Source organism: Tamandua tetradactyla, chromosome 16, assembly GCF_023851605.1.
Source record: "Tamandua tetradactyla isolate mTamTet1 chromosome 16, mTamTet1.pri, whole genome shotgun sequence".
NCBI lineage: Eukaryota > Metazoa > Chordata > Mammalia > Pilosa > Myrmecophagidae > Tamandua > Tamandua tetradactyla.
Genome location: NC_135342.1, coordinates 8660758 through 8686904, shown reverse-complemented (window position 1 = coordinate 8686904; position 26147 = coordinate 8660758). Strand labels below are relative to the sequence as shown.

Below are 26147 nucleotides of genomic sequence, written 5' to 3'. Positions count from 1 at the left end.
ACAAGCCAGTGACTTTTGGAGCTGAAGAAGGAAAATGCCTCCCAGGGAGCTTCATAAAGCAGGAAGCCAGGAGAGAAACCTAGCAGATGATGCCTTGCTCACCATGTGCCCTTCCAGCTGAGAGAGAAACCATGACTGTGTTCATCATGTGCCTTCTCAGATGAGAGAGAGACCCTGAACTTCATCGGCCTTCTTGAACCAAGGTAGCTTTCCCCGAATATCTTTGATTGGACATTTCTATAGACTTGTTGTAATTGGGTCATTATCTTGGTCTTAGAACTGAAAACTAGCAACTTATTAAATTCTCCTTTTAAAAAGATTCCGTTTCTGGTATATTGCATTCCGGCAGCTAGCAAACTAGAACATGAATATACAATACATGTGATGATATTGTGAGTCACTGATTGCACACCAAGTATGGAATGTTCATAAATTGAGAATGTTCACATTGTATGTTGATGGATTATATTAATAAAAAATTAAAAAGAAAAAAAAACATGCCTAATATATATTCAGGAATAGCAGATATATGTACTATGTAGGCTAGGGGCAGCAAGCAACCAATGCCAGGCACTACCATGGCTTGTCTCACATGGACCCTGCGTCCTCCATATCCATCAGTGTGAGTCAGAGGGCCATCAAACTGGTCTGGGTTTCCATAGAACAATGTGCATTCTGCTCCCATATCCACTAGGGACAAGACACACTGTATATTGAAAGTTCTACATGTGGCCTTCAGTCCCCTGGCCCCCCAGCCACCTGGGATACGCAGCCAGCATGTCAGTTAATGAAGTCCATGTCACTCCCAATGCTCGAATGTAAAACATCATTTAAGCACAGGGAGCGGGGCTCAGCTTGCCTTTTCCCCTTTAGCTTAGTGAATCACTCTTCCTGGGCCAACTCCTTCCACAAAGCCAGTGCGCTGGGGAACCTGGATGTGAACTTTAAAGTCCTTTAAGGCCTTGGCACTCCCCTGTGGGGTGGGATTCATATGATCCCAAGCCTCTGGAGCAGAACACTGCAGCAAAAATAGCTGCTATGGAATGCCACAAGCTTGTGGATGCCCACATCCCATCCAGTCCAGCTTCCTTTGGGGCGGAGGGGCCACTCACCACTCATCCTGCTAACTCGCCCATTGTCAGGTCCCTGCTTAAGGAGCGGTCACTCCGGTTTCATAGCAAATTGAAAGAAAGCTCGAGGAGCCGCTGGTAGAGTGGTCATCTTTAATCATTTCCCTCAGCTCTGATTCTTACAAAGCAGTAGTCCTTTATCTATTAAATTACACAAAAGTGGCATTTTACCAATGGGTGTCATCATTCATGGGATACATGATTAGAGATATGTATATTAATTACATCATTGGTTACACAAGCTATGCTGTATCATGTTCTGCTGGAACTTATGAAGGCCATCTTAGCAGGCTGTTTATAATGAGTAGTTTTTTCCGGGCCCCACACTTAAATATTTAATGAAATTTAAATAAGAAAAGTTGTATATATTGACATATAGTTTTATATATTTCTTCCAACTTCTTATTTGCATTTTCACCTACTCATGGAATCTCTTTATCAACATATACACACAATATTTAAATATATAATACTGTATGAAATAAAATGAAAGTACTTGGTTCTTGACTTCAGTCATTTGACCTTTGCTTAATTTAACAAGTAATAATTATAATGAAACAAATTTTAATGTTTTTTAGTATTTTGTATCTTAAATACATATTTCATCTATATGAAATTGTTTTTATTGTACGTTTGAGGTAGAGGGCAGCTTTCTCCTCAATCCTGTTTCATCTCTACGCTGCCCTCCGTGGACCCCCACAACTCTTCCTATAGGTAGAGGATAATGATTTAATATTCCAGTGAATGGATTACTATGGTGAATTATATTGATTTTCAAATGTTAACCTAATCTTATATTCCTAAATTACTCTCAGTTTTATTTCCCTTACAAATAAAATATTACATTTCATTTGGAAATTTTTTTGTAATGCTTTGCCGAGTTTTATCACGTAATTCCGGCCTCAGTTAAGATGTCGGGAAATTTCCTCTGTATTTTCTGAAAGGGCTTTGTAAGATTGGTATCTTTGCTAGAATTCTCTAGTGAAGGAATTTGAGTCTTCAGTTTTCTTGTGGGCAGGTTTAAGTATGGCTAGCACAGGTGCTACAAGTTGAGCTTGGTCCAGACAGAACTGGAAACGGTAAATCCACAAGCCCAGGTTTGGTCGAAAGCCCAGATTCCAGGGATGCTCCTGCAGCGCAGGCGCCGTGGGGAGCGAGTTCGCTGGAAGAAGCCAGTTGCCGAGGTGCGCAGCCGCGCTGGTGTTCAGCGGGCATGCGCGGCTGTGGTGGCAGGGTCGTTGTCTCTGGTTTCCTTTCGCTGAGTCTCCCGGGCTTGACAGCCCCGATGTGACACTGGAAGGTTTGGAATCTACGAACCAAAGGAGACCCATCTGGATGTCAGAGCGCTGTGGGGTAAAACCTCCCTTCCTCTAGGGGACCCGTCCTGGCCACGAGGGACCCACCTGGGTCACCCTCGCTGAGGACAGTTGGCCTCGCGGTAAGAGGGCTTACAGAATGGCAGTTCCACCGGCGGCTCCCTGAGGAACTGAGGGAATTTTAAGCAAGTTTGCCTTTAGTAAGAAATTAAAACAGGCAGTTTGTTTAAAAATATTAAAAATAAATTATTTACAGTAGCGCTTTGGCTCTTTGCATTGGCTTATAAAAATATTTACATATGAAACAATTGCTGTTGCGGGTAGGAACGCAGACAGTATCTTTAAAACACCAGATGACTCAGATGTGCAGACAAATGAAGAAAAATCGATTTTTCATAATTATCACACGTTCGTATGCATATGAAACACCTAGAATTAAAGGATAGTTACCGATTCAGTGGGGCTGGCTTATACCTAAGAGTCTGTATTTCTTACAAACTCCAGGTTCATGCAGCACACACTGTATATACCAAAGTCCTCTTTACTGTCAGGTAAATAAATTTTCGTGAATTAAAATTTTTTTTGGAAGTTTTAAAATTGCGTGAAGTGAGAGGAAAGTACCCAAACTACTATAAAACATGTCATACATATTGCAGATAATTTCATTAATATAGAAAAATTAAGCCAATGCAATTTTACAATGATTTTTAATAACAGAATATATAAGAACTAGAGAATATTCCCCATTAAGATATCCTCTAAATTATCCTCTGAATAAAAAATTCTAGCCTCAGGAGACCGAACTGTTTAAAACATGCAGGCCCTTTACACACCCATAGTTGGGTCCCTTTTATGGAGTTAAGCAAATTTCAGTCATTTGCACACAAATATTGATAAGCTTCATAGCTTTCTATTGACATTATAGTCTAATATTTCTTTTTTTAAAAGTTTATTTATTATTTAAAAAATAAAGAAACAAAACATCAACGTACATAATCAGTAATTCACAATATCATCACTTAGTTGCATATTCATCATTTCTTAGAACATTTGCATTAATTCAGAAAAAGAAATAAAAAGACAATAGAAAAAGAAATAAACACAGGAAAGAGAAAAAAAAAGATTATACCTACCATACCCCTTACCCCTCACTTTCATTGATCACTAGCATTTCAAACTAAATTTATTTTAGTATTTGTTCCCCCTATTATTTATTTTTATTCCATATGCTCTACTCCTTTGTTGACATGGTAGATAAAAGAAGCATCAGACACAAGGTTTTCACAATCACACAGTCACATTGTGACAGCTGTATCATTATTCAATCATCCTCAAGAAACATGCCTACTGGAACACAGCTCTACATTTTCAGGCAGTTCCCTCCAGCCTCTCCATTACATCTTGAATAACAAGATGATATCTACTTGATGCATAAAAATAACCTCCAGGATAACCTCTCAACTCTGTTTGGAATCTCTCAGCCATTGACACTTTGTCTCATTTCCCTCTTTTGAGAAAAGAAGGTTTTCTCAATCCCTTGATGCTAAGTCTCAGCTCATTCTAGGGTTTTTCTCAATCCCTTGATGCTGAGTCTCAGCTCATTCCAAGATCTCTGTCCCACATTGCCAGGAAGGTCCACACCCCTGGGAGTCATGTCCCACATAGAGAGGGGGAGGGTGGTGAGACTGCTCATTGTGCTGGCTGGAGGGAGAGGCCACATCTGAGCAACAAAAGAGGCTCTCTTGGGGGTGACTCTTAGGCTTAAATTTTAAGTAGACTTGACTTATCCTTTGTGGGGTTAAGTTTCATATGAACAAACCCCAAGACTGGGGGTTCAGCCCATAGCTTTGATTGTCCACACTGCTTGTGAGAATATCAAGAATTCAACTTGGGGAAGTGGAATTTCTCCCCATTCTCAACCATTCCCTGAAGGGGGCTTTGCAGATACTTTTCCACTCACTGATTGAATCACTCTGGGATTCATTGGGGCATCACTCTGGACAAGCCAGCAAAATCTCATGTCCTACCTGAGATTCCAAGTATATAGTCTAATATTTCTAACTCTTATTGACTCAGTTCCTTATACAATTGTCTAATTTACAAAATGACATATGACTGTTTTATCAGCTCCATATAAAATATGACTTATATTTATGAAGTTTAATAAGCAGTGTCTATCCATTCATCCATCAATATTGTTTGGCATCTCACCATTTGAACACACACCACAGCGTTGGTTGATCAGATGCTCTCTGCTCCTTTCATCTTTTCATGTTACAGTCCTTAAGTTGTCTCCAAGTCATGTGAAGCTGGTGGCTCAGTCTTCTTTGTCCTGAGGAAATGTCACTCCCAGTCACTTTCCTCAATAGAGGAATCCAGAATTATAGTCCAAGAGAAGAAGAGATCATAGACAGCATGTACTGGGACATGGGTAGAGTGTCCCTCAGATACCGCTAAGATATTAAGGCTCTGAGCAGGAGATGTAGGCTTCTCAGGAAGGAGAGCAGTAGCAGCTCTTTTGAATCCAGAGATCCTCAATCTTTTTTTCCAGCTCATGAAGGCCATTTTGTGTGGCTGGCCCAGAACATGGCTGAATGGTGAGTGATTGGGTGTGCTGGAGGCCTGGTAATGAGTGTTGAATGGAGGCTGAAAATTAATACCTGGCACCAGGACAAATGTCTTCATTGTCACTTGGTGTACCTCATTGGCTCCATGTATAGTTGTACTGGTGGAGGCTGGAGAGTCTGGAAAAACCCCAGATGATGTATATGAATACTATGCTGGGATGTCAGGAAGGGGATGATTCTTGATTTAAATAGAGGATTCTGGCATGTCTGGATGGAGACTTCAAAAGAATGCTGACCTGGTTCTTTTATATTGAACTCATAGTTCAGGAATATTTGAGTGACAGGCTGTAACCTAGGCTTTGAATCCACATCAAAAAACTTGACTCATACTGGGAGATTGATGACATGTCCTGGGCATGTGATTTCTTGGAAGACTGGGGAACATCCTCAGATAAAACATCAAGCCAATTGAATGTCTGCTTGGTTCTTGGCAAAAGTTCTTGAGAACAGGATGAGAAGAGCTAGCCAAGTCCATCACATCTTTTAGCTGGTCAATGATGTGAGGGTAAGGTGCTCAGGTTAGGTTCTTTTGATGACCAATTGTACTAGGCTGAATGCTCTTATGTCAGGTGTCTTAACAGGTGGTCAGTCTGTGAGAACAGCAGCCACTGAAGATCTCTTCTTAGTTGTTTGGAATGATATAGGCCTGGAAGGATTCTGTGAGGGAAGAAACCTCACATTAGACACTTCAGGGTTCAGGATCATCAAATTGTCTAAAGTGAAAATTGACCATAATAAATGGTAAAAACATGTAAAAACAATAAGAACATTAGGACAAAAGGAAACTGGCAGACTAATGTCAATAATAGGGGGGAAATAAAAAATACATTAGGATTTCCTCTAACACAGAAGGAAAAAGGACAAACCTTGGAAAAAATGTTAAAATAAATTTAGTAGATTGAAATGCTAGTGATCAATGAAAGAGAGTGATAAGGGGTAAAGAAAAAATAGGGGAAACAAAGGCTAAAATATATTAGGTAGATGGAAATACTAGCAGTCAATGAGAGGGAGAGGTGAAGGGTATGGTATGTGTGAGTTTTTTTTTCTTTATATTTCTTTTTCTGAATTGATGCAAATATTCTAGAAATGATCATGGTACTGAATATACAACTGTGTGATGATATTTGTGAGTTATTGATTATTTACCAAGAATGGAATGATCATGTGGTAAGAATGTTTGTGTTTGTATGTTGTTATGTTTAAAAAAATTAAAACTTTTTTAAAAATGGAGACATTATTCAACTTCAAAGGTTCCCTTTGAGTTTATGTGTAAAAGTCCTATTTATTGAATGAAGAGTGGCACACACTTGGATGACCGATGTAGCAGGAACAAATTTGATCAACAGTCTCTTGGATATATAAGGTTGTGAACTTGGGCAATGTTCTCCCTAGGACAAATTCCTCCACTATGATTGCTGGCTCAAAGAGGATGACCATAGTATATTTGATCAACACGGAAATACTTCCCTTGAGATATATTGTGACACTCCACAAATACCAGAAGTACAACTAGACCCACTGATCTGCAGAATTTCCTGATATTTTCAATCTTAACATCCTGGGATATGCTGACCACTCTATTCAGTGGATTCAAGGGGGGGAGGATTCTGTATTTGGCAGTGTGTTAATTAGATTCAGTTGTCAACTTGGCCAGGTGAGCATACCTAGTTCTGTTGCTGCGGACACAAGCCAATGGTACCTGAACCTCATCTGTTGCTAATTACATCTGCAGTCGGCTAGGAGGTGTGTCTGCTGCAATGAGTGACGTTAGACATAATTGGCTGGTGCTTAAATAAGAGAACACAATGTAGCACAACCTAGCAGCTCGACATTCCTCATCTCAGCACTCGCAGCTCAGCCCAGGCCTTTGGAGATGCAGAAAGAAGTCACCCTGGGAAAGTTGTTGGAACCCAGGGGCCTGGAGAGAAGACCAGCAGAGACCATCTTGTGCCTTCCACGTAAGAAAGAACCTCAGTGGAAAGTTAGCTGCCTTTCCTCTGAAGAACTAACAAAATAAATCCTCTTTTATTAAAAGCCAGTCCGTCTCTGGTGTGTTGCATTCTGGCAGCTAGCAAACTAGAACAGGCAGGATGGTATTATAATATAGTAATCAAAAAGTTTTCCACTGAGAATTTTTGGTAAGTAGGAAGTTACCAAGGGAGTCCATCAGAGGTTGTCCCATTCCCTAAAACATGGGCAATCACAGCAGAAAAAGAGAATAAAATTTTAGACTGTAGAAATGTGTATATCAAAAGCAAGTTTCAGGGATAGAAGTCATATAATCTCAGGAGAATGTGAAATCACAGAGAGTCAAGGTGTTTCCACATCCTCAGACAAGGTAGAGAGAAAAATACAAATTAGGAGAGTAAAGTAAGGGGGTCAGATTTTTGTAGGGGTTATAAGAGGGTCCAGTGGGCTCTGCCCACAAAACCCAGACTGAGTTCCTGAGAGACTGACATAGGGTCCTGTGCAGGACTGAAGTTCAAAGGACGGCTCTGTCCACCATCTTTACGGCACCGCTGAGTAACAATTCCAGAAGATCCAACCCACTCCCATGTTGCACACATTTCTGAAGTGTAGCAGAAGCAGAACTGAAGAAATGACTGAGGAATCTGAATAGGGAGAGAACTAGAGACAGCCTCATTCAGTTCCCTGAGGCCCCAGAAGCAAAAGAAGAGAAGCCAGTGTCTTCTCATCTCCAGAGTCATCTCCCAAATATGTGAAATGGAAAAGTAACCTTCACGGGTACTGGGGTCAGGACAACAGAGGCCTCAGTTCTGATGTGGTGTGTAGATCAAGAACTGAGCAGATGATAGAATTTTGTCAGAGAAAGATCAAAGGGGAATAGGATACCTGTGAAACAGTCCTATCTGAGCCCCTCAGCCAAAGCTCCAAATGAAACTAGGGACCAGGTAAAGAGTGTTGTAGGGATTAAGAAAGACTTTGCCTTTCTCTGCTTGAGCTGGAGCACCAGTGGAGAGTGGGAGTATAAATTCATATGGAAGGTGGGTGTTCTAGTTTGCTAGCTGCTGGAATGTAACAGACCAGAAACAGAACAGTTTTTAAAAAGGGGAATTTAATAAGTTGCTAGTTTATGGTTCTAAGGTTGAGATAATGTCCCAATTAAAGCAAGTCTATAGAAGTGTCCAATCAAAGGCATCCATGGAAAGATACCTTGGTTCAAGAAGTCTGATGAAGTTCAGGTGTTCTCTTTCAAGTGAGAAGGTACATGGCAAACATAGTCAGGGCTTCTCTTTCTCTCAGCTGGAAGGGCACATGGAAAACACAGCATCATCTGTTAGCTTTCTCTCCTGGCTTCCTGTTTCATGAAGCTCCTTGGGGGGCATTTTCCTTCTTCATATCCAAAGGTCACTGGTTAATGGACTCTCTGCTTCTCATGGCTATGTTGTTCTTCTCTGCTCTCTCCGAATCTCTCACCTTCTCCAAAATGTCTCTTCTTTTATAGGATTCCAGTAAACTAATCAAGACCTACCCAAATGGGTGGAGACACACCTCCACTTAATCCAGCTTAACAACCACTCTTGATTAAGTTACATCTCCAGGGAGAAACATACAATGTTTAATAAGTTTCAAACATACAATGTTTAATAAGAATTAGAAGAAACAGCTGCCTTTACAAAATGGGATTAGGATTAAAACATGGCTTTTCTAGGGTATATATATCCTTTCAAACCAGCACAGTGGGTGAATTGAAAAATATCTTTTGTGAATGCATGAGAAAAGAAACTTTTGTTTTCACATAGACCTCTATCACTGGGGGACTTCCCAAACAGTCCTTAATAGCACAGCTTGCTCTCTCCTCATCTGAGCTCTTACCTATTTTTGCATCTTGTGACTTTTCTGACTACCTAGATTTTTCACTATCTTCATCTGGCTCTACACATTCCATGGCTCTTTGCTTTGCTTCAAAAGGAGATAATATTCAGTTCAGAAATAGATTCCTGCTTATTTAAAACATTTTTAAAAGGAATATATTGTGGTTTTTCCAGAATAACTCCAGCTCTTTGCTCAACTGAAAAGAGAAGATATTACAAATGGGTCTAGGAAAATATTTCACAATTTTGCCTGCTGTTGTAGCAAGCAGGCTTTAAAGAAGGCAGTCCTCTCCCCCACTTCTTCTGGTTCAGCTGCCTTCTCTGTGGAAAATCCCCAAACCCCCTCTCCTGACCTTCAGGAATGGGTAAAACTGCAGGAAAGCAAGATAAGACACATTCCTGGGATAGAAACCCCCTCTCCTAGCCTTCAGGACAGGGTAAAACTGCAGGCAAGTGAGATAAGACACCTGGAATGGAGACCCTCCCCTAACAGTTCATCTGCTTCTGTTACCTGCTTTGCTCCTTAAACTGACCAATTGTTTGTCCTCTAACACTGCCAGTCACCATATTAAATTTACCTTATCTCTATCAAGTAATACAGTCTATAAAAGCTAAGGTTGCCTTTTGTTCAGGGCTCAGACTTTCAGAGGCTACTTGGCTGAACCCTATGGCCATAGAAAATAAAACCTACTTCCTGAAACTTCAGAGCCTCAGCCTGGTTTATTCTATTTCTATATAATGTTCCAGGAGGCTTAAAGCCTTGTCCCTCTTTTCACATAACACTGTCAACTCCCTTCTGAATGCTTAGGGAAAAATTTAAATATACAGAAATCTAGCTCTCTTACAATACACAATGAATCAAAAGCACAGTTGTTAACCAAGAAAGTCTGTCATAAAGTTTTGTGCATACTCAATTTCCACAAGCTGCACTGATCCAGCATGAAGTGGGCCAATCATTTCACGACAGAGAATGTTAAGTCTGGATGTTGCTTTATGAAGCTTTTTGTTTCTGAACCAACTTCAACCTCTCCAATAAGAGCAATGATTTGGAACTCCATCAAGTAAGGTAGGGGCTCCCAAGGGACTTTCAAAGGAAAATGTGAAGAGCCACAAGAGCAGATGCTGATACCCAGGGAGACCAGGTTCTTGTAGTTCTCCAACCTCATGCTCCTGTTGAACATGAGAGTCTAGACATTCCCACTCCTTTCCAGACATTCCCACTCCTTTCCAGAGAGTTCTATGTCCACATACTGGAATGTCACAGTCTCTGTAATCAAAAAACACATCTCAACAAGTAAGGTTGGATTTGGTTGAAGTGACTATTCTGACAAATTTACCTAAGAATTTTTGAGAAAGTTCTTTTTCCTTAATTTTGTTTTATTATATTTTCCATCAGATAAACTCCACTAACTTGCTATGTATGTCACATGTTTGTGTAGAACAAAAGAAAATCAAGGTTGTTTATATAGTAACTTGACATATTGTGTGCTATATTACATGGGACATTCAAATTCTAAATGAGGTAGAGCAGACATGGTGTCTTCAGGGATTACAAAGTCCATAGTGTGGGGAGGATATGGTTAAAGCATTTGTAAGCCTGCTCTGTGTTAATATGCCCTCAAGTAGTGGAAAACTATTGAGCTTGTCTTCCTGTTTATTTGTTAAGCTGAAAACAGCTTAAGGTGTTTGTCTACTTTGCCTATCTGTGTCATTTGCATATCTGCCTGCTTTGCATACTTATCTGGAACATATCCTCCTACTCATGGGGAAATTCCTGCTTTGTTCTTAAAATTAAAGATACCTCCTATAGGCAAACAGGAACCCCCCCCTGGTGTTCAATGGATAGTTTAACTACAAATGGCCCCTTTACCTGCAAAATAGCTAGCAAAAAATAAACTCAGGGCTCTGGTTCTCTCTTGGGTCAGATACTTCCTTGCTTTCTGACTTTGTGTCATAGGTTTTCTCTTCCTGTGCTGATTCTTTGCTGAACAAAGAATAACTGCCATAGGTGGTGTCATCCACAAATGGTGCACGTGAGGAAAACATGGAGTAAGGCTTCAGCTATGGATGTAGCATCAGGTGTGGAAGGTCAGTACATGAAGTGGAGGAGAATCACAGCTGCAGAATAGAAACTGAGGCCATTCATCCTAAGGTAAGGGACAGCATTGCTCACTTGAGCTGCCCACCTACTTAGTTCAAGTGAGGAATTACCTTTTCACATCCCTTTCTTAGCAAGATGGAGATGGGGCTTCCCAAGGAACAAACTATATAAATTAAAAGACTTCAAAAGTTATTAAAAGCCGCAGAATGCTCAGCAAAGGAGAGATAGCTTTTATCATTGTTACAAATTAGTTTAAATTCACTGGCATGGTTCCCTGATATGGGGACCTTTGACTTGAAGCTCTGGGAACAAGTAGGCAGAGTATTATTTTTTGTTTAACTTATTTTGTATTATCAAACCAAACAACATACAAACATGAACATTCTTAATATACAAACATTTCATGCATAGTATACAATCAATGGCTCACAATATCATCACATAGTAGTATATTCATCACTGTGATCATTTTTTAGAATATCTGAATCACTCCAGAAAAAGAAATAAAAAGAGAAAAGAAAAAACTCATGCATACCATACCCCTTACCCCTCCCTCTCATTGACCATTAGTATTTCCATCTATTCAATAGATTTTAACCTTTGTTTCCCCTATTTTTTTCTATACTCCTTACCACTCCCTTTCATTGTTCACTAGTATTTCAATCTATTCAATTTATCTTAACATTTGCCCCCCCATTATTTATTTATTTTAATCCATATTTTTTACTTATCTGTCAATATTTTAGATAAAAGAATACCAGACACAAGGTTTTCACAATCACATAGTCACATTGCAAAAGCTATACCATTATACATTCATCTACAAGAACCATGTTTACTGGAACACAGTTCTACAGTTTCAGGCACTTCCCTCTATCCTCTCTAATCCACCTAAATCTAAAAAGGGGATATCTATAAAATGTGTAAGAATAACCTCTAGGAAAATCTCTCAACTCTGTTCCAAACTCTCAGCCAGTGACACTTTATTTTGTCTCATTTCACTCTTCCCCCTTTCAGTTGAGAAGGTTTTCTCAATCCCTTGATGCTGAGTCCTAGCTCATTCTAGGATTTCTGTCCCATGTTGCCATGGAGATTTACACCCCTGGAAGTCATGTCCCACATAGAGAGGGGGAAATTGGTGAGTTTGCTTGCCATGTTAGCTGAGAGAGATAGGCCACATCTGAGCAACAAAAAAGGTTTTCTGGGGGTGACTCTTAAGCCTAATTTTAAGTTGGCTTACTCTATCCTTTGTGGGTATAAATTTTATATGAATAAACCCCAAGATTGAGGGCTCACCTGTTGATTTGGTTGTCCCCACTAATTGTGAGAATACCAGGAATTCTCCAAATGGGGAAGTTAAATTTTTCCACTTTCTCACCATTCCTCCAAGGGGACTCTGCAAATACTGTTTTATTCACTGTTCAAATCACTCTGGGATTTATTGGGGCATCACTCTGGACAAACCTACAAAATCTCATGCCCTATTCAAGTTTCCATGTACTTATTGTGTTCAATTAAACTGTCCATATAAGTTTTATTATGAAATGCACTAGTCAAAATATAAATTTTGTACCATCTAAACATTTTTTGCTTTAATCTCACACAAAAGTTAAAATTTTAAAATATTAATCGCCATCTATTTTCAACACCTTGCAGTATTGACATTCCTTTGTTCTTCCTCAGGCAAAAACATTTTTAAATTTGTAACTTTAGTCACTATCATTGTACACTCTAGACATTCCTAGATTATATAATCTCAGTCTTTATTGTCTATCTTTCCTACTGGTTTCATTTGTGCCCCCCAGCCCTCCTCCCTCTATCATCCTCATATTCAGCTTCATTCAGTGTACTAACATTATTGTGCTACAACTAGGTAGTATTGTGCTACCCATTTCTGAATTTTTACAATCAGTCCTGTTGCACAATTTGTATACTTTTGGCTCCAATTACCCCAAATCTACCCTATTTCTATCTCTTGATGGCCTCTGTCCTTAATTGAAATTTTTCAAGTTCATTCATTAATGTTAGTTCATATTAGTGAGACCATACAGTATTTTTGTCCTTTTGTTTCTGGCTAATCCCACTTAGCATAATATCCTCAAGGTCCATCCATGTTGTCACATACTTCATGACTTTATTCTGTCTTACAGCTGCATAATAGTCCATCGTATATGTATACCACAGCTTGTTTAGCCACTCATCTGTTGATGGATATTTGAGCTGTTTCAATCTCTTGACAATTGTCAATAGTGCTGCTGTAAACATTGGTTTGTGTTCTTGCCCCCATGTCCTCTGAATAGATACCTAGCAATGGCATTGCTGGATCATATGGCAATTCTATACTTAGCTTCCTAAGGAACCACCAAACTGCCTTCCACAGCAGTTGTGCCATTTTACATACCCACCAACAGTGAATAAGTGTGCCTGTTTCTCCACATCTTCTCCAGCACTTGTTGTTTTCTGTTTTATTGATGATGGTCATTCTGGTGGTTATGAGATGATATCTCATTGTGGTTTTGATTTGCATTTCCCTAATAACCAGGGAAGTTGAACATCTTTTCATGTGTCTTTTAGCCATTTGTATTTCCTCTTCTGAGAATTGTCTGTTCATGTCTTTTGTCCATTTTATAACTGGGTTGTTTGTCTTTTTGTTGTGGAGTTGAACAATTGCTTTATATATTCTAGATTCTAGGCCCTCATCTGACTTATCATTTCCAAATATTGTCTCCTATAGTATAGGCTGTCTTCCTACTTTCTTGACAAAGTTCTTTGATGCACAAAAGTGTTTAATTCTGAGGAGGCCTCATTTATTTATTTCTTTCTTCAATGCTCATGCTTTGGGAGTAAGATCTAGGTAACCACCTCCTATTATAAGATTTATAAGATATTTCCTACATTTTCTTCTAAAAGTTTTATGGTCTTAGATCTAATGTTTAGGTCCTTGATCATTTTGAATTAATTTTTGTGTAGGGTGTGAGATATGGATTCTCTTTCATTCTTTTTTTCTTTTTTGCATGGGCAGGCACTGGGAAATTGAACCTGGGTCTCCAGCATGGCAGGTGAGAACTCTGCCAGCTGAACCAACATGGCCTGCCCCTACCATGGCCCACCCTCCTTCATTCTTTTGCATGTGGATATACAGTTCTCCAGGCACCATTTATTGAAGAGACTATTTTGTTCCAAGCGAGTTGGCTTTCCTGGCTGTGCTGGTTTGAAAGGATGTATGTACCTTAGAAAAGCCATGTTTTAATCCTAACCCCATTTTGTAAAGGCAGCTATTTCTTCTAATCCCTATATGTTTGAAACTTAAATTAGATTATCTCCCTGGAGATGTGACTCAATCAATAGTTGGTATTAAACTTGATTAGATAGAGATGTGGCTCCACCCATTTGGATGATTTTTTGATTAGTTTACTGGAATCCTATAAAAGAGGAAACATTTGGAGAATGCAGAAGATTCAGAGACTGAAGAGAAGAATGACACAAGAGAAAGCCACAACAGAGAACACTGCAGAACCAAGAAGCACAGAGTCCACCAGCCAGTGACTTTTGAAGATGAAGAAGGAAAATGCCTCCAGGGAGCTGGAAAGAAAACTAGAAGATGACCCTTGATTACCATGTGCACTTCCAACCAAGAGAGAAGCCCTGACTGTGTTCGCCATATGCCTTTCCACTTGAGAGAGAAACCTTGAACTTCACTGACCTTCTTGAATCAAGGTATCCTTCCCTGGATACCTTAGATTGGACATTTCTATAGACTTGCTTTAATTGGGACATTTTGTCAGCCTTAGAACAGTAAACTAGCAACTTTTTAGATTTCCCTTTTTAAAAGCCATTCCATATGCTGCTGGTATATTGTATTCCAGCAGCTAGCAAACTAGAACACTGCCTTATCAAAGATCAATTGTCCATAGATGAGAGAGTCTATATCTGAACACTCTATTCTATTCCATTGGTCAGTATATCTATTTTTATGCCAGTACCAGGCTGTTTTGACCACTGTAGCTTCATAATATGCCTTAAAGTCAAGTAGTGTGAGACTTCTGACTTCATTTTTCTTTCTCAAGATATTTGTAGCTCTTTAGGGCATATTGCCCTTCCAGATAAATTTGGTTATTGGTTTTTCTATTTCTGAAAAGTAAGTGTTTGGGATTTTATTTGGTATTGCATTGAATCTGTAAATCAATTTAAGTAGAATTGACATCTTAACTATATTCAGTCTTCCAATCCATGAACACGGTATGTCCTTCCATTTATTTAGGTCTTCTGTGATTTCTTTTGACAATTTCTTGTAGTTTTCTTTGTATAGGTCTTTCATATCGTTAGTTAAATTTATTCCTAAATATTTTATTCTTTTGGTTGCAATTAGAAACAGAATTTTTTTCTTCACTTCCCCCCAGATTGTTCATTACTAGTGTATAGGAACACTACAGATTTTTGAGTGTTGATCTTGTAACCTGCCACTTTGCTGTACTTGTTTATTACCTCTAGTAGTTTTGCTGTAAATTTTTCAGGGCTTTCAACATTTCATCTGCAAACAGTGAGAGTTTTACTTCTTCCTTTCCAATTTTGATGCCTTTATTCTTTTTCTTGTCTAATTGCTCTGGCTAGAACTTCCAACACAATGTTGAATAACAATGGTGACAGTGGGCATCCTTGTCCTGTTCCTGATATTAGGGGGAAAGCCTTCAGTCTTTCCCCGTTGAGGATGATATTAGCTGTGGGTTTTTCATATATACCCTTTATCATGTTGAGGAAGTTCCTTTCTATTCCTATACTTTGAAGTGTTTTCAACAAGAAAGGACATTGAATTTTGTCAGATGCCTTTTCTGCATCGATCAAGATGACTATGTGGCTTTTCTGCTTTGATTTGTTGATATGGCATATTACATTAATTGATTTTCTTATGTTGAACCATCCTTGTATACCTTAGATGAATTCTACTTGGTATGGTGTATAATACTTTTAATGTGCTGCTGGATTCAATTTGTAAGAATTTTGTTGAGGATTTTTGCATATATATTCATTAGAGAGATTGGTCTGAAATTTTCTTTTCTTATAGCATTTTTGTCTGGTTTTGGTATGAGGGTGATGTTGCCTTCATAGAAGGCGTTAAGTAGCCTTCTCTCCTCTTCAATGTTTTTGAAGAGTTTGAGCAAGATCTGTACTAATTCTTTCTTGAATGTTTAGTAGAATTCACATGTGAGGCCATCTGGTCTTGGACTTTTCTCTTCTGGGAGCTTCTTAGTGACTAATTCAATTTCTTTGCTTGTGATTGGTTTGTTGAGGTCATCTATTTCTTCTTGAGTCAATGTTGATTGTTTATGCCTTCCTAGGAAGTTGTCAATTTCATCTACATTGTCTAGTTTATTAACATAAAGTTGTTCATATTATCCTCTCATTACCTCCTTTATTTCTGCAGGGCTAGTGGTTATATCTCCTCTTCCATATTTTTTTACTTTATTTATTTGTATCCTCTCCTTCTTTTTGTCAGCCCTGTTAAGGGTCTCTCAATCTTATTGATTTTCTCTTAGAACCATCTTCTGGTTTTGTTGATTTTCTCAATTGTTTTCATGTTCTCAATTTCATTTATCTTTGCTCTAATGTTCATTAGTTCTTTCCTTTTGCTTGCTTTGGGTTAGTTTGCTGTTCTTTCTCTAGTTCTCAAGTGAACAGTTAATTCCTTGATTTTTGCTCTTTCTTCTTTTTTGATATAGGCATTTATGGTGATAAATTTCTCTCTTAGCACTGCCTTTGCTTCATCCAATAAATTTTGATATGTCGTATTTTCATTTTCATTTGCCACTAGATATTTACTGATTTCTCTTGTAATTTCTTCCTTGACCCACTGGTTGTTTAGGAGTGTGTTGTTGAGTCTCCATACTTATGTAAATTTCCTGGCTGTCTGCCTATTATTGATTTCCAACTTCATTCATTTATGATCTAAGAAAGTGTTTTGTATGATTCCAACCTTTTTAAATTTATTGAGTCTTTGTGAACAAACATATGGTCTATCCTTGAGATTGGTTCATGTACATTTGAGAAAAAGCTGTATCCTGCTGTTGTGGGGTGTAATGTTCTATAAATGTCTATTAAGTCTAGTTCATTTATCATATTTTTCAAATTTTCTGTTTCTTTATTGATCCTCTGTCTAGATGTTCTGTTCATTGATGAGAGCAGGGAATTGAAGTCTCCCAGCTATTATGGTGATGTGTCTATTTCTCTTTTTGGTGTTTTCAGTGTTTGCCTCATGTATTTTGGAGCACTCTGGCTTGGTGCATAAATATTTATGATTGTTATGTCTTCTTGTTGAATTGCTCCTTTTGTCAATATATAGTGTCCTTCTTTGTCTCTTCTAATTGTTTTACATTTGAAGTCTAATTTGTTGGATATTTGTATAGTTAGCCCTGCTCTTTTCTGATTGCTGCTTGCATGCAATATCTTTTCCCAAACTTTCACTTTCTACCTATGTTTATCCTTGGGTTTAAAATATGTCTCCTGTAGACAGCATATATATGAGTCCTGTTTTTTTACTCTATTCTGCCATTCTATGTCTTTCGATTGGGAAGTTTAATCCATTAACATTTAGCATTACTACTATAAGGGCAGTACTTTCTTCTAACATTTTGCCTTTTGGATTTTATATGTCATATATAATTTTCTTTCTTTTTATCTTTACTAATAGTCTTCATTTCTACACTCTTCTGTCTCTAGTCTCCCTTTAGTATTTCTTGCAGAGCCAATCTCTTGGTCACAAATTCCTTCAGTGACTTTTTTGCTGAAAATGTTCTAATTTCCCCCTCATTTTTGAAGGACAATTTTGATGGATATAGAATTCTTGGTTGGTAGTTCCTCTCTTTTAGTATCTTAAATATATCCTACCACTGTCTTCTTGCCTCCATGGTTTCTGCTGAGAAATCTATACATAGTCTTATTGGGCTTCCCTTGATTGTGATGGATTGCTTTTCTCTTACTGCTTTCTTTTCACTTTCTCTTTGCCATCTGACATTCTGATTAGTAAGTGTCTTGAAGTATGTCTATTTGAATCTATTCTGTTCGGGGTATGCTGTACTTCTCAGATCTGTAATTTTAAGTCTTTCATAAGAGTTGGGAAATTTTCAATGATAATTTCCTCCATTCATTTTTCTCCTCCTTTTCCCTTCTCTTCTCCTTCTGGGACACCCACAACATGTATAGTCACATGCTTAATATTTTCATTCAATTTCCTGTGTCCCTGCTCATATTTTTCCATTTTTCCCCTATATTTTCTTTTGCTTGTCAGATTTCACACATCCCATCCTCCAGTTCACTAATCCCATCTTCTGCCTCTTGAAATCTAACATTGTAGGTTTCTATTGTATTTTTGATCTCTTCTATTGTGCTTTTTATTTCTGTAAGTTCTGTGATTTGATTTTTCAGAATTTTGATTTCTTCTTTTTGTTCATCCCTTGACATCTTTATATCCTCTCTCAATTCATTGATTTGATTTTTTATGAAGTTTTCCATGTTTGTTCAAACATCCTGAATTAATTATTTCAATTCCTGTATCTCATATGAATTGTTGGTTTGTTCCTTTGACTGGGCCATTTCTTCAATTTTTCTAGTATGATTTTCTATTTTTTGCTGGTGTCTAGACATTTAATTTCCTTACTTAGCTTATTCTGGAGATTGTTTTCACTTTTTTTACCTAGGATTTTCTTTCTGGATGAGTTTGTTGTCCTTCTGTTCTTTGACATCCAGTTCAGCTTATTCTAGACCTCTAACTTAGGTTTTGTTTAACAGATCAGAATGGTTCACTTCTTATTTTCTTATTTCCTGCCCTGCCTATATATGGTGCCCTTTTTTCCCCTTAGGAGGGTCTACTTAGGTATTATAGACCCCAGTCAGATTTTCCCAGACCAGACTGGCCTCCTCTCAGGAGGAAAGAGTCACCTGCATCAGTTTTCCCTAGGTTATGAGACCCAGCTGGTTGACAGACTTTCCTATGAAGCCTCTTGACTCTGTGTTTTTTCTATCCTGACCAGTATTTGGTGCTTGTCTGCCTGTGAGTCCCACCAGCATAAATTTTTGTGGTACCTTTAACTTCAGCAGACTCTTCTTGCTGGGCCATGGTCAAGATGGAGGAAAGATTGTAGCCTGGCTTTAATTGCTTCAGTTTTCCAGACCCTGGGGTCTGAAATACTTGAGGGAGGGATTTGAGCTGGGCCCCACTCCTCTCCTGGGGAAGGCATAGCCTCCAGGGAATTAATTCCTTTCACCTGACCATCCTCTTTTTCCCTCTCAGATAAACTTAATTCCCCCCTTTCCTGGGGCAGCTGGAGCCTGAGAAACCTTGAAGTTGTATGCAGAGAACAGTTTTAAAAGAAAAATATGAGCAGGGTGAGAAAATCACAGTATTGGTTCTTGTGACATGGAAACTTGTAAAAACTACTTTATCTACATATTCCATCCCATCCCATAGCTCCTTCTGAGGATCCAGAGTCAAAGCCACCCCCTGTTCCACCTCCTATTGGGAAAAATTCAATATTCCCTTACCTTTCCTGGCTTTCCTATAAAATCTAGAACAGGCATGACCAGCCATGGAAAAATGTCTAAAGGAATCCATGGCTTCAGGGAATAATCAAACTTTCCTTATAATTATTCAATATGGGCAACTTCAGAATGAATCCTTTCCTTATATGATATTTTAAAAGACCTAAGAAGGAGTGTTACTAACCATGGGCTCCAAAACTCCTCTACAAAAAGAATCATAGAATCTATGCTTGCAATTATGAAATGTGCCCTGAAATTGAAAACTCTTGTTAAAACAAGTGTAACTCCTGCTTAATGTAGTATTTAATGATTAGAATTTTAAGAAGGCTGTACCCAACAAACCACTCAAAATTTTCAAAAATTTTCAAACCATTGACAAATTCCCATTGAAGCAAATGTGCTCCTGGATACTCCACTGTGTGAACTTGGTAAAAAAGGTTGACATGTGCACTCCAGCTGAGAGGACTGGATATCCTCCCAGAAGGAGCATACTTTAATAAAGTTATCTAGGTCCCAGGAAGCAACTCTTGGTCCCTAGCCAGTTCCCAGAGGACCACCTTAGGCCAGGTCATTTAAGCTAATTGAAATTCAGCCACTACTGTGTAAAAATAATGTAGCCCTAATCTGTGTCTTGTCTGCTGTAGTATTTTCTTGAATCCCTCAGCTCCAAGCCTAGCAACTGCCTGGGGATTTCTCTGGAGGACTGGGGCTGGAGGTTCTTGGCAAGGCTTCTGCTGTGGGCAGGCACTAGGCACATTTATGTGATGATGATTTTAAAATTCAAACTTTTCTTGAGCTAAATAAATATATAATATCATCTCTTCTAATTTGCTTTCACCTTGTCAGTCCATTTGTGCTATGTTCACAATCTGCTTGAAAAAAAAAGGAAAAAGAAAAAAACTATTAAATTGGCCTCAGCTCATTAATGTGAACTTGAAGAGTTTAAATCCCATTATCTGTGACTCCAAATTTGTGGCTCTCCTTTGGTTTTGTATTTTCTATTTTTGAAGTAGGAAAGGAATTTAAAAGTAAAAAAAAAATTAACTTTCCCTTATAACACTGCCTGACCATTGTATAAATTGGACATCAATAAAAAAAAAAAGCCCAAAAATGAAGCTTTAAATTTCTATAGCATCTTATAATTAAATTCATTTTGTAAAAAGTCACAAATGAAATGAAGTGCCTTATATTCCAGCTTTTTAAAATATATATATAGTAATCATAAAACTTTAAAGAAATATAAATTAAAAAAACAAATATAATATCTATATGTGCCATCAATTCTTATTTAAAAACATATATTCATGTTTCAAATGTGCATTGACTAAAGCATTTTAAGTATTTAAAATTATTCTGACAAGTTTAATTTTAATGGTAACTGTATGTGGTGAAATGTTTGTAAATCATTTTGGTATGAAGGATATAAAGGATATGTTTTTATTAAAAGGAAAAGGAAGGGAGGGTCACAATGGATCAGCAGGTAGAGTTCTCTGCTGCCAAGTCAGAGACCTGGGTTTTATTCCCGGAGCCTGCCCATGCCAAAAAAAAGAAAAAAAGTATAAAAAAAAAAAAAGAAAAAGGAAAGTAGAAAGTAGTTTTGTTCTAAAATAAAATGAATGACTGTTACAGAGTGAGGACTGTGTAGGGCAAAGCATGAATAGATATAATATAGTAAGTTGCTGAAGTTTTGTGGAAAGGAAATTATGGTCAAAGTCAGCAAATATTTAATAAGTCTATTTACAAAATTTTTAAAAGCTTTAATATCAAATAATATACTGATGCAAGACTAAAATTTAGTTTTCTCTCTGTTAAAATGACAAAGTTTTCTTGGATTGTTAGTCTATTCTAATGAAAAGTTACAAAAATCTTTTATAAATAATCAGCAGAGAAAGCAGAAAATCTGTTTTATCAAAATAACTTCTTGTGCTTTATGATAACTTTATCATGTCCTTGGCTATATATAAATATATAAATATAAATAAGTCATCTCACTGTTTAAAAAGCTAAGTTGCAAAGATCCCCAAATTCCCATTTAATCATTTTTATTTCGCATACTTCAACCCATACAGGATTATTGGGCCAATTGCTCTATCATTTGGGTTATTTAAAATAAGTCTTTTTACCACAAACTCCCATGCAAAGCTTAAAAATATTACAGTGCCAAGGATCTGATAGGCAAATTGGATGTATTCAACCGTATATTTTGCCAACACCCCTAAACCTATGCAGAAGAAATTTATTAACTCTGGAATTTAACCATCCAGATGACACTTTTTGTCTAGTGGTCACTGCTCATATTCCTCCTCTACCCTTAAAGTGGTTAACAAGTCTCATTTGGTAGAGCAGTGGCTGTTAAAAGAGGAGTTAATTCAAGATCAACTGCTTGTTAAACAGCAACTCAAAGCAGGGCATATAGAACCATCTCCAACCCCTGGAATACTCCTATTTTTGTAATTCCAAAGAAATCTGGAAAACAGAGATTATTACATAATTTATGACAAATCAGTGTTTTATTACACTATGGGTTCCCTTCAATGGGGACTCCCTAATCCAACTATGATAACAAAAGAGTGGCCTTTAATCATCAAGTTTAAAAGATTGCTTTTTTTTTTTTTTATACCTCAGATGCAGCTTCATTCAGTGTTTTAACAGGATTACATTAGAGTGAGGTGTTATTGTGCTGTCCATTTCTGAGTTTTTGCACCCAGTCCTGTTGCACGGTCTGCATTCCTTCAGCTCCAATGACTGAGTTCACCTGCTGGGTCGGCCCAGAGAGGGGAGGCCCCTGGGCGCCACCAAAGACAAAGACGATGACTGGCAGAGCTCACTGGAGAGGCTGGAGGGAAATGCCTGAGAATGTAGAGCTGTGTTCCAGTGGCCACACTTCAGGAAGATGATTGTATGATGATAGAGTTTTCACCATGTGACTGTGTGATTGTGACCACCTTGTGTCTGATGCTCCTTTTTTTTTTTACTAATTAAAAAAGAATTAACAAAACAATTAGAAATCATTCCAATCTACATGTACAATCAGTAATTCTTAATAACATCACATAGTTGCATATTCATCATTTCTTAGTACATTTGCATCGATTTAGAAAAAGAAATAAAAAGACAACAGAATAAGAATTAAAACAATAATAGAAAGAAAAAAAACAAAAAAACAAAAAACCTATACCTCACATGCAGCTTCATTCAGTGTTTTAACATAATTGCATTACAATTGGGTAGTATTGTGCTGTCCATTTCTGAGTTTTTATATCCAGTCCCGTTGTACAGTCTGTATCCCTTCAGCTCCAATTATCCCTTCTCTCTTTTTTTTTAATTAACGGAAAAAAAGAAATTAACCCAACATTTAGAGATCATACCATTCTACATATGCAATCAGTAATTCTTAACATCATCACATAGATGCATGATCATCATTTCTTAGTACATATGCATTGGTTTAGAAGAACTAGCAACATAACCGAAAAAGATATAGAATGTTACTATAGAGAAAAAAATAAAAGTAATAATAGTAAAATCAAAACCAAACCAAACCAAACCAAACAAAAACCTATAGCTCAGATGCAGCTTCATTCAGTGTTTTAACATGATTACTTTACAATTAGGTATTATTGTGCTGTCCATTTTTGAGTTTTTGTATCTAGTCCTGTTACACCGTCTGTATCCCTTCAACTCCAATTGGCCATTATCTTACCCTGTTTCTACCTCCTGCTGGACTCTGTTATCAAGGACATATTCCAAATTTATTCTCGAATGTCTGTTCACATCAGTGGGACCATACAGTATTTGTCCTTTAGTTTTTGGCTAGACTCACTCAGCATAATGTTCTCTAGGTCCATCCATGTTATTACATGCTTCATAAGTTTATCCTGTCTTAAAGCTGCATAGTATTCCATTGTATGTATATACCACAGTTTGTTTAGCCACTCTTCTGTTGATGGAGATTTCGGCTGTTTCCATCTCTTTGCAATTGTAAATAACGCTGCTATAAACATTGGTGTGCAAATGTCCGTTTGTGTCTTTGCCCTTAAGTCCTTTGAGTAGATACCTAGCAATGGTATTGCTGGGTCGTATGGCAATTCTATATTCAGCTTTTTGAGGAACCGCCAAACTGCCTTCCACAGTGGTTGCACCATTTGACATTCCCACCAACAGTGGATAAGTGTGCCTCTTTCTCTGCATCCTCTCCAGCACTTGTCATTTTCTGTTTTGTTGATAATGGCCATTCTGGTGGGTGTGAGATGATATCTCATTGTGGTTTTGATTTGCATTTCTCTAATGGCCAGGGACATTGAGCATCTCTTCATGTGCCTTTTGGCCATTTGTATTTCCTCCTCTGAGAGGTGTCTGTTCAAGTCTTTTTCCCATTTTGTAATTGGGTTGGCTGTCTTTTTGTTGTTGAGATGAACAATCTCTTTATAAATTCTGGATACTAGACCTTTATCTGATATATCATTTCCAAATATTGTCTCCCATTGTGAAGGCTGTCTTTCTACTTTCTTGATGAAGTTCTTTGATGCACAAAAGTGTTTAATTTTGAGGAGTTCCCATTTATTTATTTCCTTCTTCAGTGCTCTTGCTTTAGGTGTAAGGTCCATAAAACCGCCTCCAGTTGTAAGATCCATAAGATATCTCCCAACATTTTCCTCTAACTGTTTTATGGTCTTAGACCTAATGTTTAGATCTTTGATCCATTTTGAGTTAACTTTTGTATAGGATGTGAGATATGGGTCTTCTTTCATTCTTTTGCATATGGATATCCAGTTCTCTAGGCACCATTTATTGAAGAGACTGCTCTGTCCCAGGTGAGTTGGCTTGACTGCCTTATCAAAGATCAAATGTCCATAGATGAGAGGGTCTATATCTGAGCACTCTATTCAATTCCATTGGTCGATATATCTATCTTTATGCCAATACCATGCTGTTTTGACCACTGTGGCTTCATAATATGCCTTAAAGTCAGGCAGCGTGAGACCTCCAGCTTCGTTTTTTTTCCTCAAGATGTTTTTAGCAATTCGGGGCACCCTGCCCTTCCAGATAAATTTGCTTATTGGTTTTTCTATTTCTGAAAAATAAGTTGTTGGGATTTTGATTGGTATTGCATTGAATCTGTAAATCAATTTAGGTAGGATTGACATCTTAACTATCTTTAGTCTTCCAATCCATGAACACGGTATGCCCTTCCATCTATTTAGGTCTTCTGTGATTTCTTTAAGCAGTTTTTTGTAGTTTTCTTTATATAGGTTTTTTGTCTCTTTAGTTAAATTTATTCCTAGGTATTTTATTCTTTTAGTTGCAATTGTAAATGGGATTCGTTTCTTGATTTCCCCCTCAGCTTGTTCATTACTAGTGTATAGAAATGCTACAGATTTTTGAATGTTGATCTTGTAACCTGCTACTTTGCTGTACTCATTTATTAGCTCTAGTAGTTTTGTTGTGGATTTTTCCGGGTTTTTGACGTATAGTATCATATCGTCTGCAAACAGTGATAGTTTTACTTCTTCCTTTCCAATTTTGATGCCTTGTATTTCTTTTTCTTGTCTAATTGCTCTGGCTAGAACCTCCAACACAATGTTGAATAATAGTGGTGATAGTGGACATCCTTGTCTTGTTCCTGATCTTAGGGGGAAAGTTTTCAATTTTTCCCCATTGAGGATGATATTAGCTGTGGGTTTTTCATATATTCCCTCTATCATTTTAAGGAAGTTCCCTTGTATTCCTATCTTTTGAAGTGTTTTCAACAGGAAAGGATGTTGAATCTTGTCGAATGCCTTCTCTGCATCAATTGAGATGATCATGTGATTTTTCTGCTTTGATTTGTTGATATGGTGTATTACATTAATTGATTTTCTTATGTTGAACCATCCTTGCATACCTGGGATGAATCCTACTTGGTCATGATGTATAATTCTTTTAATGTGTTGTTGGATACGATTTGCTAGAATTTTATTGAGGATTTTTGCATCTGTATTCATTAGAGAGATTGGTCTGTAGTTTTCTTTTTTTGTAATATCTTTGCCTGGTTTTGGTATGAGGGTGATGTTGGCTTCATAGAATGAATTAGGCAGTTTTCCCTCCACTTCGATTTTTTTGAAGAGTTTGAGGAGAATTGGTACTAATTCTTTCTGGAACGTTTGGTAGAATTCACATGTGAAGCCATCTGGTCCTGGACTTTTCTTTTTAGGAAGCTTTTGAATGACTAATTCAGTTTCTTTACTTGTGATTGGTTTGTTGAGGTCATCTATGTCTTCTTGAGTCAAAGTTGGTTGTTCATGTCTTTCCAGGAACCCGTCCATTTCATCTAAATTGTTGTATTTATTAGCGTAAAGTTGTTCATAGTATCCTGTTATTACCTCCTTTATTTCTGTGAGGTCAGTAGTTATGTCTCCTCTTCCATTTCTGATCTTATTTATTTGCATCCTCTCTCTTCTTCTTTTTGTCAGTCTTGCTAAGGGCCCATCAATCTTATTGATTTTCTCATAGAACCAACTTCTGGTCTTATTGATTTTCTCTATTGTTTTCATATTTTCAATTTCATTTATTTGTGCTCTAATCTTTGTTATTTCTTTCCTTTTGCTTGCTTTGGGATTAGTTTG

The 26147-nt window shown here is 37.7% G+C and overlaps 1 long non-coding RNA gene across 1 annotated transcript in view; it reads right to left on the bottom strand.

Annotated features, from left to right (window-relative positions):
- Positions 1 to 1713: 1713 nt before the first annotated feature.
- Positions 1714 to 26147, bottom strand: part of LOC143658688 (uncharacterized) — a 39155-nt gene continuing 14721 nt past the window's right edge. Inside the window, exons 2-3 of the long non-coding RNA XR_013163292.1 lie at positions 4658 to 5730; positions 1714 to 2439 (exon numbers count right to left, since the gene is read on the bottom strand). This is a non-coding gene — a long non-coding RNA (uncharacterized LOC143658688). The remainder of the gene's footprint in view (positions 2440 to 4657; positions 5731 to 26147) is intronic.